The sequence below is a fragment of the Hipposideros armiger genome, unplaced genomic scaffold (genome assembly GCF_001890085.2).
Source record: "Hipposideros armiger isolate ML-2016 unplaced genomic scaffold, ASM189008v1 scaffold_44, whole genome shotgun sequence".
NCBI classification, from domain to species: domain Eukaryota; kingdom Metazoa; phylum Chordata; class Mammalia; order Chiroptera; family Hipposideridae; genus Hipposideros; species Hipposideros armiger.
This window is the reverse complement of record NW_017731394.1, coordinates 2,745,574-2,756,046: the sequence shown is the minus strand read 5'-3', so window position 1 is coordinate 2,756,046 and position 10,473 is coordinate 2,745,574. Positions and strand designations below refer to the sequence as shown.

The following is a 10,473-nucleotide window of genomic DNA, read 5'->3' as shown; positions in this document are numbered from 1 at the left end:
GAGAGAGAGAGAGAGAGAGAGAGAGAGAAAGGGAAAGAAACAAAAGAAAGGAAAACCATCAGCAAGGCAAGCAACTCCTTACCAGAAAGGTTTTCGAAGGAATCAAATAAATGCCTTTCAGCTGATTATCCTGCCATTCCTCCAGTTGCTTCAGAGGAAATCTTTGGTGCTCAAACAAAATTATAAAACTCACCAACTCAAAAATGACAGCATCCCTGCTCAACAGGCCTCAGCTTTCCACCAAAAGTCAGCTAGATGAGAGAGATAAGAATGAGCAGAAGGGGGCCTGCTGAATGGCGCAGCTGGTTAGAGGGCGAGCTCTGAGCAACAGGGTCGCCGGTTCGATTCCCACATGGGCCAGTGAGCTGCGCCCGAGCTGAGCTGCCAACGGGCAGCCAGATGGCTCAGTTGGTTAGAGCACATGCCCTTAACAACAAGGTTGCCAGTTTGACTCCCGCATGGGATGGTGGGCTGCGCACCCCCTCCAACTAGATTGACAGCAGCAATTGGACTTGGAGCTGACCTTGCACCCTCCACAACTAAGACTGAAGGACAACAACTTGACTTGGCGCTGAAGAGTCCTGAAAAACACAATGTTCCCTTCCCTAATTCCCTAACACCACTTCCCAATTCCCCAATAAAAAAATTTTAAAAAGAATGGCAGGGGGCTCTCCACAGCAGCAGCCCAGCAGCGGGAGTCATCACACGTTAGAACAATTTCACTATATCCAGAGGCAGGCCCAGCTATTGTACATAATTTTCAGGGTTCAGTGCAAAAGGAAAATACAGGGCCCCTTGTTAAAAATGTATTAAGAATCTCAAGACAGCAACAACAGAACATGAAACTGAGCACAGGGCCTTTCTAAGTGTGGGGCCCTGTGTGACTGCACAGGTGGCATACCTATGACACTGGCCCTGTCCACGAGGTCAGTCCCCACCTTTGCCTTCATCTGCACCAATGCTCTGTCACCACAGGGGATGGGAGGGGAATTTTTTTCATCTTTGCCCCATAAAAGACCATCTGAAGTAAATAAAATATGACATTGAACATGCCTGTCAAGGCACCTGGTTTACAGCAGGCACTCAACAAATGTTAGCTATTATTACTATTACTATTATTATTATTATTATTGTTACCATTATCTTCATTATGCCAAAGTCCCACCGCAATTCTAAAACTACCCATAGGCAGGAACAATGGGTGGGAAAAACATATACTCCTGTTTTGACAAAGACCATCTATTAGTTGAGGCTGTTCAAAAGCCATTTCACTTGTCCTATGCGATAGAATGCTCTAAATTAGGGAATTAGGGGTTCTTCGCCTTTTATTTATACCACAGATCTATTTTGCAGTCTGCTGAGGCCTATGGACCCCTTCTCAAAATGTTTTTAAATGACAGAATAAAATAGGTAAGATTAGAAAGGAAGTTTCTATTGAAATACAATGATCAAAATATTTTTTAAAGTACATGTGTGATGTCATAATAATGTATGTACTTCTTTATTACACATTAAATAAGAGCAGGTCTAATAATTTCCATGATACGTAAGAAGTGATAATATCGATATTTTGAGACAATCTGTAACAAGTGTAAAGTGACATGAAAATGTCTGTAATTTCTCTTGGCGACAGTCACAGTTACAGCTAATGCTACTGCAGAGTTTCAATTGCATTGATATTGAAAGAAAATATTACGTTTTAGTTAGATTAATGAACATAAAAACATGGCTTTTTTTCACATCCAAGTTCATAAATTCCCTGAATTCTCTCCATGGACACCAAGAAACCCTTGGATCCCAGGTTAGGGACGCTTGTTTTATTAACAGCAAAGACTGCTTATTCAATTCAAATAGCTTCTAGAAATCACTTCCAGAGGCAAGAATCCTTATTTGAACAAATTACAAGAAACAGGCCCCATAGTGTCTTGGCACAATAAGCAAGTAGGGATGTTTTTCAAGGTCAGTAGATATCTAAAGACATTCATTCTCAAGAATTTCATGGGTGGGCAACAGTATATGAAATTGAAGTTAGTCACATGAACTGCCTAGAGGGGAATCAGTTTCTTTTGGATGCTTCTACATGCCAGGCATCAAGACACAGGGGTAGGAACGTGCTGTGCGCCCACCCCAGGTCTTCCTCAGAGCCCGCATGGGTTGTGGTTTGTAGCCTGCTCAAGACAAGGCTCAATTTGGAGCTCCCCCATTACCATGATTCGTCCCATCTCCCTGCCACCCACCTTCTGCAGTGAAAACCGATTGCATTTTTTTCCCAAGGTTACAGTGCAGAACCAACGTCGATCATTTCAAAAAACAAAATCCCAGAATTATGCATCCACTTCAACCCAGCACAGACTCACTGAAACACCCATGTGGAGGATTTATCCTCAATTTCCACTCTGTGCATTACTAATTATTTGCTCACAAGCATTTGTCTAGGTGCTTTCAGATTCTTTGTCTAATTTAATCCCTACAACAGCCCTGCACAGATATCATTAACCCCATTTTCCAGGTGAGGAAACTTCAATTCTAGAGCTTACATAACTCGCTCAAAGTCACTCAGCTAACCGTGGGCAGAGTCAAATTTGAACCCAGGTATTCTGACTCTAAACCCAGTGTTCTTTGTACCGCATTCCACCTGCTCCCAGGGAACCAAAGCTCATAGCCTCCTGCCCCTTCAGAAACACAAGCAAAGCCTGCTCTCCATCTGCATTCCTCAACCCATAGCATCTGGCCTGGGGAGTTCCGAAGGGTGAAAGATCTTGGTGCTCTCTAATTTTATAAGTGGACGTAATTGAGACAGAGTCTGATTTGGGCCAAATCTAAAGCCCACTGCAAAGATAAAACAAGTCTTGTCAGTAGTCACCACGAAGACAGGGCTGAAAATAGCTTCACTTTTCAGACCCCATTGACCTCGACCCCCAGAATATAGCATTAGCCTACTGAGGGGACTTTTTTTAAAGCTTCCTAAGAGAGATCCCACAATAATCTCGACGAGAAAGCCATATTGTCCAAGCTCCCTTGTCATCTGCAAGAAATGGAACACTTTCCTCATATTCCAAGAAAGACCATTCAGGGTTTTGGAAAAAGTTTACATCAGGCTGAGAAAGGGTTGGCAGGGCGACTGAAGTTTCTCAAACCCGTAACTAGGCAAATGAGGGCCAACCCCCAAGATTGTTTATTTTGTATCTGTGATATAGAATGACGGGGAAGTGGCAGGATATGAAACTTTGAGTTCACCACTATTACAACAACAACACAGAAAGTGTGTATCTAGACAAGGTCATACAAAAGTAAAACTAAGTACTTATGTTAAAATTAGTGGGGTTAATGCGGTGGTCTATTAGTCTAATAATTAAAATGTCATAATAGGCTTTGGGCTCCTTTGAATTTTTGCCTTTGTTTTCATCAGAAAGCATGTTTAGAATGCACCTATGCTGGCCATATTTTAAATAAATAGGCAGGTAGCTTTAATAACGATGAAAATGCTTCTGAGACAGGAAGGGAAGGAGGCTCTGAGGGCCAGGGTGTGGAAGAAGATTGGAAAAAACAAAACAAAACACATAATGTGAATCCAATGAACCAGAACAAGGGACCCAGCCCTGTAAAACAAACTGAAGGCAGAGTGTGGTTAGGTGCTAGTGAAATCAATTTTTAAAAGGGTATTTTTACAGGGTGTCTCTTTTAAAACACGGCCAATTAAAACCCTGGGAGCCTCTTTAAATGGGCCACCCTGCTTGACCCTGTTGCAAATGCTGGTTGCCCAGATACAGGCTGAGGCCCTCTGGGAACACGAGAGTCTCCAGGTTGACTACCCTGTGGCTCAGCCAGGCATGTTCCCCTTCTGTCACCCGTAGGATCTTCCTCTAGGAGAAGAGTCCCTGTCCATCCAATCTACCCAATAATTCATGGACAATCAGTCAAGCGAGCTGATCAGCATCACACAAACTGAGTCAACTCGTTGGGTGCCTAAATGTTCACTTTTCAGGAGGCTGCTTTGGTGTTTCATAAAAGAGGTCATTAGAGTACCTACTCGTGTCCACCGGCTGTTCCCTGTGGTCACAAAACAGTTTCATCCACTTCCACACTCCCACCAACTTTGGACACACAAGCCAAATTGATGAAGACGGGATGTTGTCAGGGGAGCAGACTCTAACACCCCCGAAAAAGTCCCCTGGTATCCAGTCTTAGTACCTCTATCAGCTATATCCCTTAGCCAAAATTCTGAAGACCCCAAGGAAGCCATTTAAAGGCTCCTACTCCTTTTCTTTCTTATCTGATCCTTAGAAGGGCATCTCTCACCTCATTCTCAGTTTTCACAGACCCAAGTTAAACCTGGTGACCTCTAGGCATAGCTGGTTCGCCCCGGACATCAGAATCTGAAGGTTGAAATGGATCTTAAAGACGATCAGGTTCAAAGTCATGTATCCACATGAAGAAACTAAAGCCCAGAGAGGTGAAGTGTGTTGCTCTGGGCACACAGCTTTGCCAGAGATAGAAAACCAAGTTTCCTGACTGCCAGTTCTGGGCACTGTCTAGTCCACATTATGCTCTGATCACTCAAAAGGTTGAATCTGAAATTCTTCAGGAAAACTCTTTTAAAAATATCTTTTTTCCCCCTCTGAAGTCCAGTAATTTTTTTGTCAAATAACTCTAAGGGAATCCGTGGAAATTTCTACTCCAGCTCATCTCAGCTTCCTGACATCAACGCCATTCAGCTTAAACATATGTCCCATCCTAATATTCGTGTCCTTCTCCCCACTGCACTGTTTGTTTCCTGCATAGATAAATATTCTGGCCCTTTAAAACCTTGTCCAATTTAAATAAACATAATAGTCTCATATTTCTAATAAGAGCACAGTTGCCTGCTCCTCAGGACAAGTCATATTATTTAAAATCTTATTTTAAAAATTAAATAAGACGACATTAAATAGAGTTTATCTTCCCCATCTAGTCAGTTATTCAGCAACAGGTTTAAGAGAATTCTTGCAAGATATGGCTGCTTTCTTGCTTCTGTCTTCAAATGGCAACCCCCACCGCAGATTCGGCTTACCCAAACTAAAAGCTACCACATTCCCTGGGTTACCCAGTGACAAAGCCAAGGTAAGAAAGCATGGTTGGTCTCTAAACACCAAGCCTGCAGTGGAGTCAATGCCAACAAGGGTCCCACCCACAACAGAAATGATTGTCACTTCAATTCTACCAGAAAGCGATCTTTAGAAGAGAAATGGGCTGAAGCACAGCAAAAAGGTGTCACCGAAAATCAAGTTCCAACTTTATATTTGATGCCTTAAAACTTTGGCATGGCTTCTCAAGTGTGTTACGGGTTCTACCATGGCATTATTGGTATCCACCCCCACCTCCCCTATCTCCCAGAGGCCTTTGAAAATCACATTTCTTTGAAAGGACTTAAAAATGACTCCATCTGGAGGAAGGGGGAAAGACTGAATAGCTTCTTAATGATTTGTGTGAACCTCTGTGTCTGTACTTGATGCTTTAACATTGAACAGGATTCTTACACTAGGCTTTCAGAAAAGCAAGATGGTCTAAAGAACACAACCCAGGAATAAAATTCCCTGATTTGGAGGTTGGGAGGATGAGAAGGAAATTAAACATTACAGATTCCAAAATGCTCAGTTCTACTTCGTAGACGTGAACTTTGGCCTAAACCACTCACATTCTGACCTGAGACCTGATATGAGTTCCTTCCAGTTTCTAATTAGCTAATTAAATGCAGTTGATGAAATATTCCAAGCTCTCAGTTTTCATTTTGTCTCAGCCTCTCAAAGAGTCAAAAAGATACTGAAAGAGGATCTGGGTAAAGTTGGTAAATTAATGGGAGCATAAACGTGGAATCATAGGTGATTCCATAAAAATGTAGGAGGGTGTCTCAGGGATCCAGAAAGGCCCAAGGCATTTTCATTTGGAGGAGCTCACAGTGTATTAAAAAATGGAAAAAATTTCAAAACAGTGTTGTTTGAATTTAACAATAGGTGGTTTTTAAAACAAAAGAAAAAATATAATTGAATTTCAGATCTTCCATACTTATGTGGTCTGGATCAAATGCATTATCCTAATCACAACCATCCTAAAAATGTCCGCCATCTTGAACAGTAACTCAGAACTTACAGCACAGTTGTTCCCTCTAAGTTATTTTAAAATGCCTATGTAAAATACTTTGGAAACATGGAGAAGGGTTGTCTCCATTATATTTATTATTTTTTCAAATGCAATTACAAACTTCCAAATGACCCTCATTTCATGTTTTATCATTGTTTTTAAAATATATCCATATGAACCATTAGTAATTGGCGTGGAAGTGACATGATCCTACATAACTTCCCATTAAAAGAAAATGGAAACGATGAACTATTTTGTAGTCTCAGAATTCTAGGTCTCAAAAAGAGGATAATGGAGCCTTTGCAAACTCCAAAGGAACCTATTAAAGTCATTCTTAAAATCTCTTAAGAGCCTTTTCTGCTAGCGTCGCTTACCGATGAAGTTCATCCTGATAATAGGACTTTATCTCTCTTATTGGAAATTGACTCTTCCCGTGATTTCAGTGAAATTAGCACACAGTCACTCATGACCCCCAATTACCCTTTTATACATTGAAAGGCTCTATCTGAACACATCCTCACACCCATGCCTACAAAATCAACTCCTGAATTAGACCTTCCCTCAACGAGTTTTCAGAATCCAAACACTCGCTCACTTTCTTCCTGCTACTAGGGTCAGTGCAAATAACCGGTGGAGACACCTGTGCACTTAGACTCACAGAATCTTACATGTCCTCTTAAAAAGATAACATGCACCCACAATACTGGAAGTATACTAAATCTTGGCAAAGACGGACAGCGAAAATGTTGTTATTTACCAACAAGAAGAGTAATCCTCCACTGTTCCCAGTTCCATCCACCCTGGGGCCAACACTTCTCCGTGGTGTCCAAACAAAATCAAAATAGTCTCTGTCTTAGAAGGCTTTTGGTGCTGCTGACTCACGTCTGCCTGTGTAGTCAGAGTGCCCCATTATGGAACAAACGAAAGGTTAACTTGCACCTTGTGATATGGCAAAATTCCTTGCCAATTTTTTTTTTCTGGACAGAGTCATTTTTAGTTGTACTGCTCTGCCCGATCCCCTTGCCTACCTGAGCTGCCTGACCCCTTTTTCCAGTGTGGATGCATATGCCCTAGCTTGTTTCCAGCCATTTTCCAATACCAGAATATAGTAAAAATGAATCTGCCTTCCCCTACAACTGAGTCAGAAAAATTACCAACAGAAAACATCTCTAGAAAGTGAGAACATGTGCTGGTGCTCTGAGCCCAACAGCTATTGAGTCAACTAGTTCTTCACAGAGCTCTATCAGGATCACCTATCCCCAGCTGCCTATTTGGTTTAGAATTCAACCCAAGGGAATGGCTTTGTCACACAGACAGACGGAAAGAAATCTGGGGCTTTTAAAGTCACAGTGACTAGAAGTCCAGATTCAATGCAGGGAACTCACAGATAACATCCAAAGTGCCCAGCTGCCCCCCACTGCCCTCCCCCCCCTCCCCAAATGTAATTCTAATAAGACTCAGTGAGGTAAGCACAGGTGAGGCAAGCTTACTTCCTGCCTGCTGCCTCCAGGAGTCTGCCTTAGTTTCGTCTGTCTGATTCAAGACAGGCTTCTCTTTCCACTCAGGTTGTTGAATTCCAGATTCAAAAGGAGGACTTTAAAAATAAGAACTTACCTCATTTACCTAACGATTCTGGGTTGGAAATCCAATAGCTGTGGCTAATGGAAGCAGGCAGCCCGTCACGCCAGCTCCTACCGGGATGGGGAACCAGGGGTGTTATCACGTCTAAGCCCTCATCAGAGTGAAAATAAATGCATATGACAATAATTTTAAATCATTTTGTAGGATGTTAAGCAATAAGCCACCAACCGGGAATTCCCTAAGTCACTTCCCCCTCTTCTGATTGGCTGCCGGGCCCTTTAAAAAAATAAAATAAAGGATTACAAACATTGGCTCATTTGCATTTGGCCAACTCACACGTTAGTGTTCAAACAAAACAGGTCTAACCAGGTTATGCCTGTGTCTCAGGAACAGAGAGACAACCTGTTAATGGATGAGAAATTGATTTGGTGGTGACTGTTCTTTTTGGCTTAGTAGAAGCTGTTTCAGGTAAAAGCACCATATGTGCTCCCCGAAGACACCGTTGGGAAAGGAGGATGTGAAAGCAAAGTGAGCAGAAATTCAGATCTGGAGAAGATGATGGTATAGGGGAGCGGCATCTATCTCTTGGGCTAATCTATATTTAGTCCACTCTGCTTTGGTGTCAAGATGTTTGCCCTGGCTGTGCAGGTACCAGGTTCTAATGGGGGCCCCAGCCAGGTGGCCTGCAGCATAGGCTCTCTCTTTAGGCACCACGATGGTCTCTTTGGCAAGTGACCTTTGGCAATTTTAATGAACTTTGGAAAGCCGGTCTCCCCTGACCCCAGGAAAGAGCCTTGGGAAAGTGTTTGACTGGAGCATCCCAGGACAGAGGGTCCCCTCTGCGCCGTTAGATGGAACAGTCAGCTCTCAACAAGGCAACGGCTGACAGCCCTGCGGGCGGATCACCCAGGTTCTTTACTTCCTCTTAACACTTACGTGGTCATTTTTTACTGTTTATTGACACCGTAGGAGCTAGAGAGGAAAAGACCAAGATGCTGAAACTGCAAATAAAACAGCACAGCCTGGGCAAGAAGAAGGTGAAACCCTGGGTAAGCTCTATGGATCTCGATGCCCATGCCATCCCCATTCCCCTGGGCCAAGGGCATGCTTCAGTGGGTCATCAATGCACTCTCACCTGCACAGGTGAGGGACTGCTCCTGGCAAGGAAAAATACCCTCTCCTAACCATTAACTTTCTCTCAGGTCTTCCTGGACACTGGCCTGGCGTGAGCTAAGCATCCCAGCAGATTTCTTTAACACGCCAGGCCTCCGCCCTGTGGGAGAAGAAAGGGAAATTGAGTTTTGGCAAAGAGACAAAGATTTGGTGATCAAAACCAAGAAGTTCCTTGTGTAAAAAAGAAAAGTCTGTATATGAGCAAAAGCTGAATAGAAAAAAAAGTAAGGGGTTGTCATATTAAGGCGAGTGAGCAGTAGTAACGTTCCTTTCTTGTTTGTTTTCCTAGTTAATGCAACATGAAGGCAGAGATTTCTAAAGGTGAAGAAGACTTGAGGGGAAGGCAGGGGTGGATTGGGGTCTTGGAACTCATGTAGGCCTGAAAGGGTTTGAAGGTTTGGAAGAGCAATTTAGGGAGGCTCTAAAAAGCCCTCCTGCCTCCCTCTCTTTACTAAATATTCCCACTATTCCCGTTCTTCAACCATGTATTCCCCAAGGGCCCTATTAATATGCAAATATCTGATAAAAACATCAAATGTCCTTATTGCCCATTATCACATTAGCCCCAATTAGTCTATCAGCTCCAGATCTGAGAGCAGGGCCCTGAAGGAAAGGCCTAGTGGCTGTTTGTGTGAGTGATGAATCAGGGGCATCTGAAGTAGCAACTCCACCCACTGCAGGGAGTGTGTGTGTGTGTGTGTGTGTGTGTGTGTGTGTGTGTGTGTTGGGGAGGCAGGGTATTATTAGTGCCAGTGGGGCTCCTTTACAATTTTTCCTAGACTAACCTAAAGAGGGGGCGGGGGAGTGTATAGGGGTTGTGTGGTCAAGAGGTGGTGAACTTCAAAAGCAACCCCAAAAATGATGTCACTTTCTGGTGCATTCCCAACCACCTTTAATTATAGGCCCTTTAATTTCTAGCTGAAGCCTTCCAGTTACATCTCTATTCCTTTATCCATTTTATCCTGCCCATTTTAGATCAGAGTACTACTCCACTAAGGCATTCTTTAGAAGAGTCATTTTGGGGTAGTAGAGGCAAAAGGAGATGGAAAGGTGTCACCTCATGCTCACAAGCCACTATATTTGTGGAATATATATATATATATATATGTATGTATATATATCCTAACAATGTATTGGTTCTCTTCTTTACTTGGGACTTAGTTGAACCTCCTAGAAGAAAAACTAAAACAACATCCCTCCCCCTCCCCCACCCCTTAAAAAGCTAGAGTTTTAGGCATGTCCCATGCATAGAGAAATTCCCTCAGAGTATGTATAATACGAGGCCTTTTACCCTATGGTCAACTTCAACAACACAGCACTGCATCAAACAAGAAGGATAGTGAGACAGGACGTGTGTGTGGGCGGGGGGGGGGGATAGATAGAATGGATAGAAATCCTGATTTTTATTATTGGATTTGACCCTGAGGCTTCTGTTGCAAGAGTCTCAAATATTCAAGCATGTCTCATGTATAAGAAGTTTAAGTTTAAAAACATCAAACACACCAGAGCCTTTATGTATGGACACATCGTTAGCTTCCTAAAAGTCATAATCTTCTAGAGCAGGAATCAGACACTAGCCCCTTCACCACATCAGACCTCCAA

General features: G+C 42.9%; 1 protein-coding gene and 1 long non-coding RNA gene across 3 annotated transcripts in view; one reads left to right on the top strand and one right to left on the bottom strand.

Moving 5' to 3' along the window:
* The window catches only part of EHF (ETS homologous factor), a 40,277-nt gene extending 32,391 nt beyond the window's left edge, over window positions 1–7,886 (bottom strand). Inside the window, exon 1 of one of the 2 annotated variants that reach the window (XM_019639578.1) lies at window positions 7,732–7,886. The gene's annotated coding sequence lies outside the window, so the exon portion shown is untranslated. Of the gene's footprint in view, window positions 1–6,874; window positions 7,002–7,731 lie in introns of those variants that run through there. The other variant, XM_019639580.1, reaches the window with a different exon arrangement.
* Window positions 7,887–8,042: 156 nt separating this feature from the next.
* LOC109381118 (uncharacterized) lies at window positions 8,043–9,097 on the top strand. The gene is made up of 3 exons (XR_002123639.1): window positions 8,043–8,166; window positions 8,668–8,747; window positions 8,901–9,097. It is a non-coding gene; the product is annotated as an uncharacterized LOC109381118 (long non-coding RNA).
* Window positions 9,098–10,473: the final 1,376 nt, after the last annotated feature.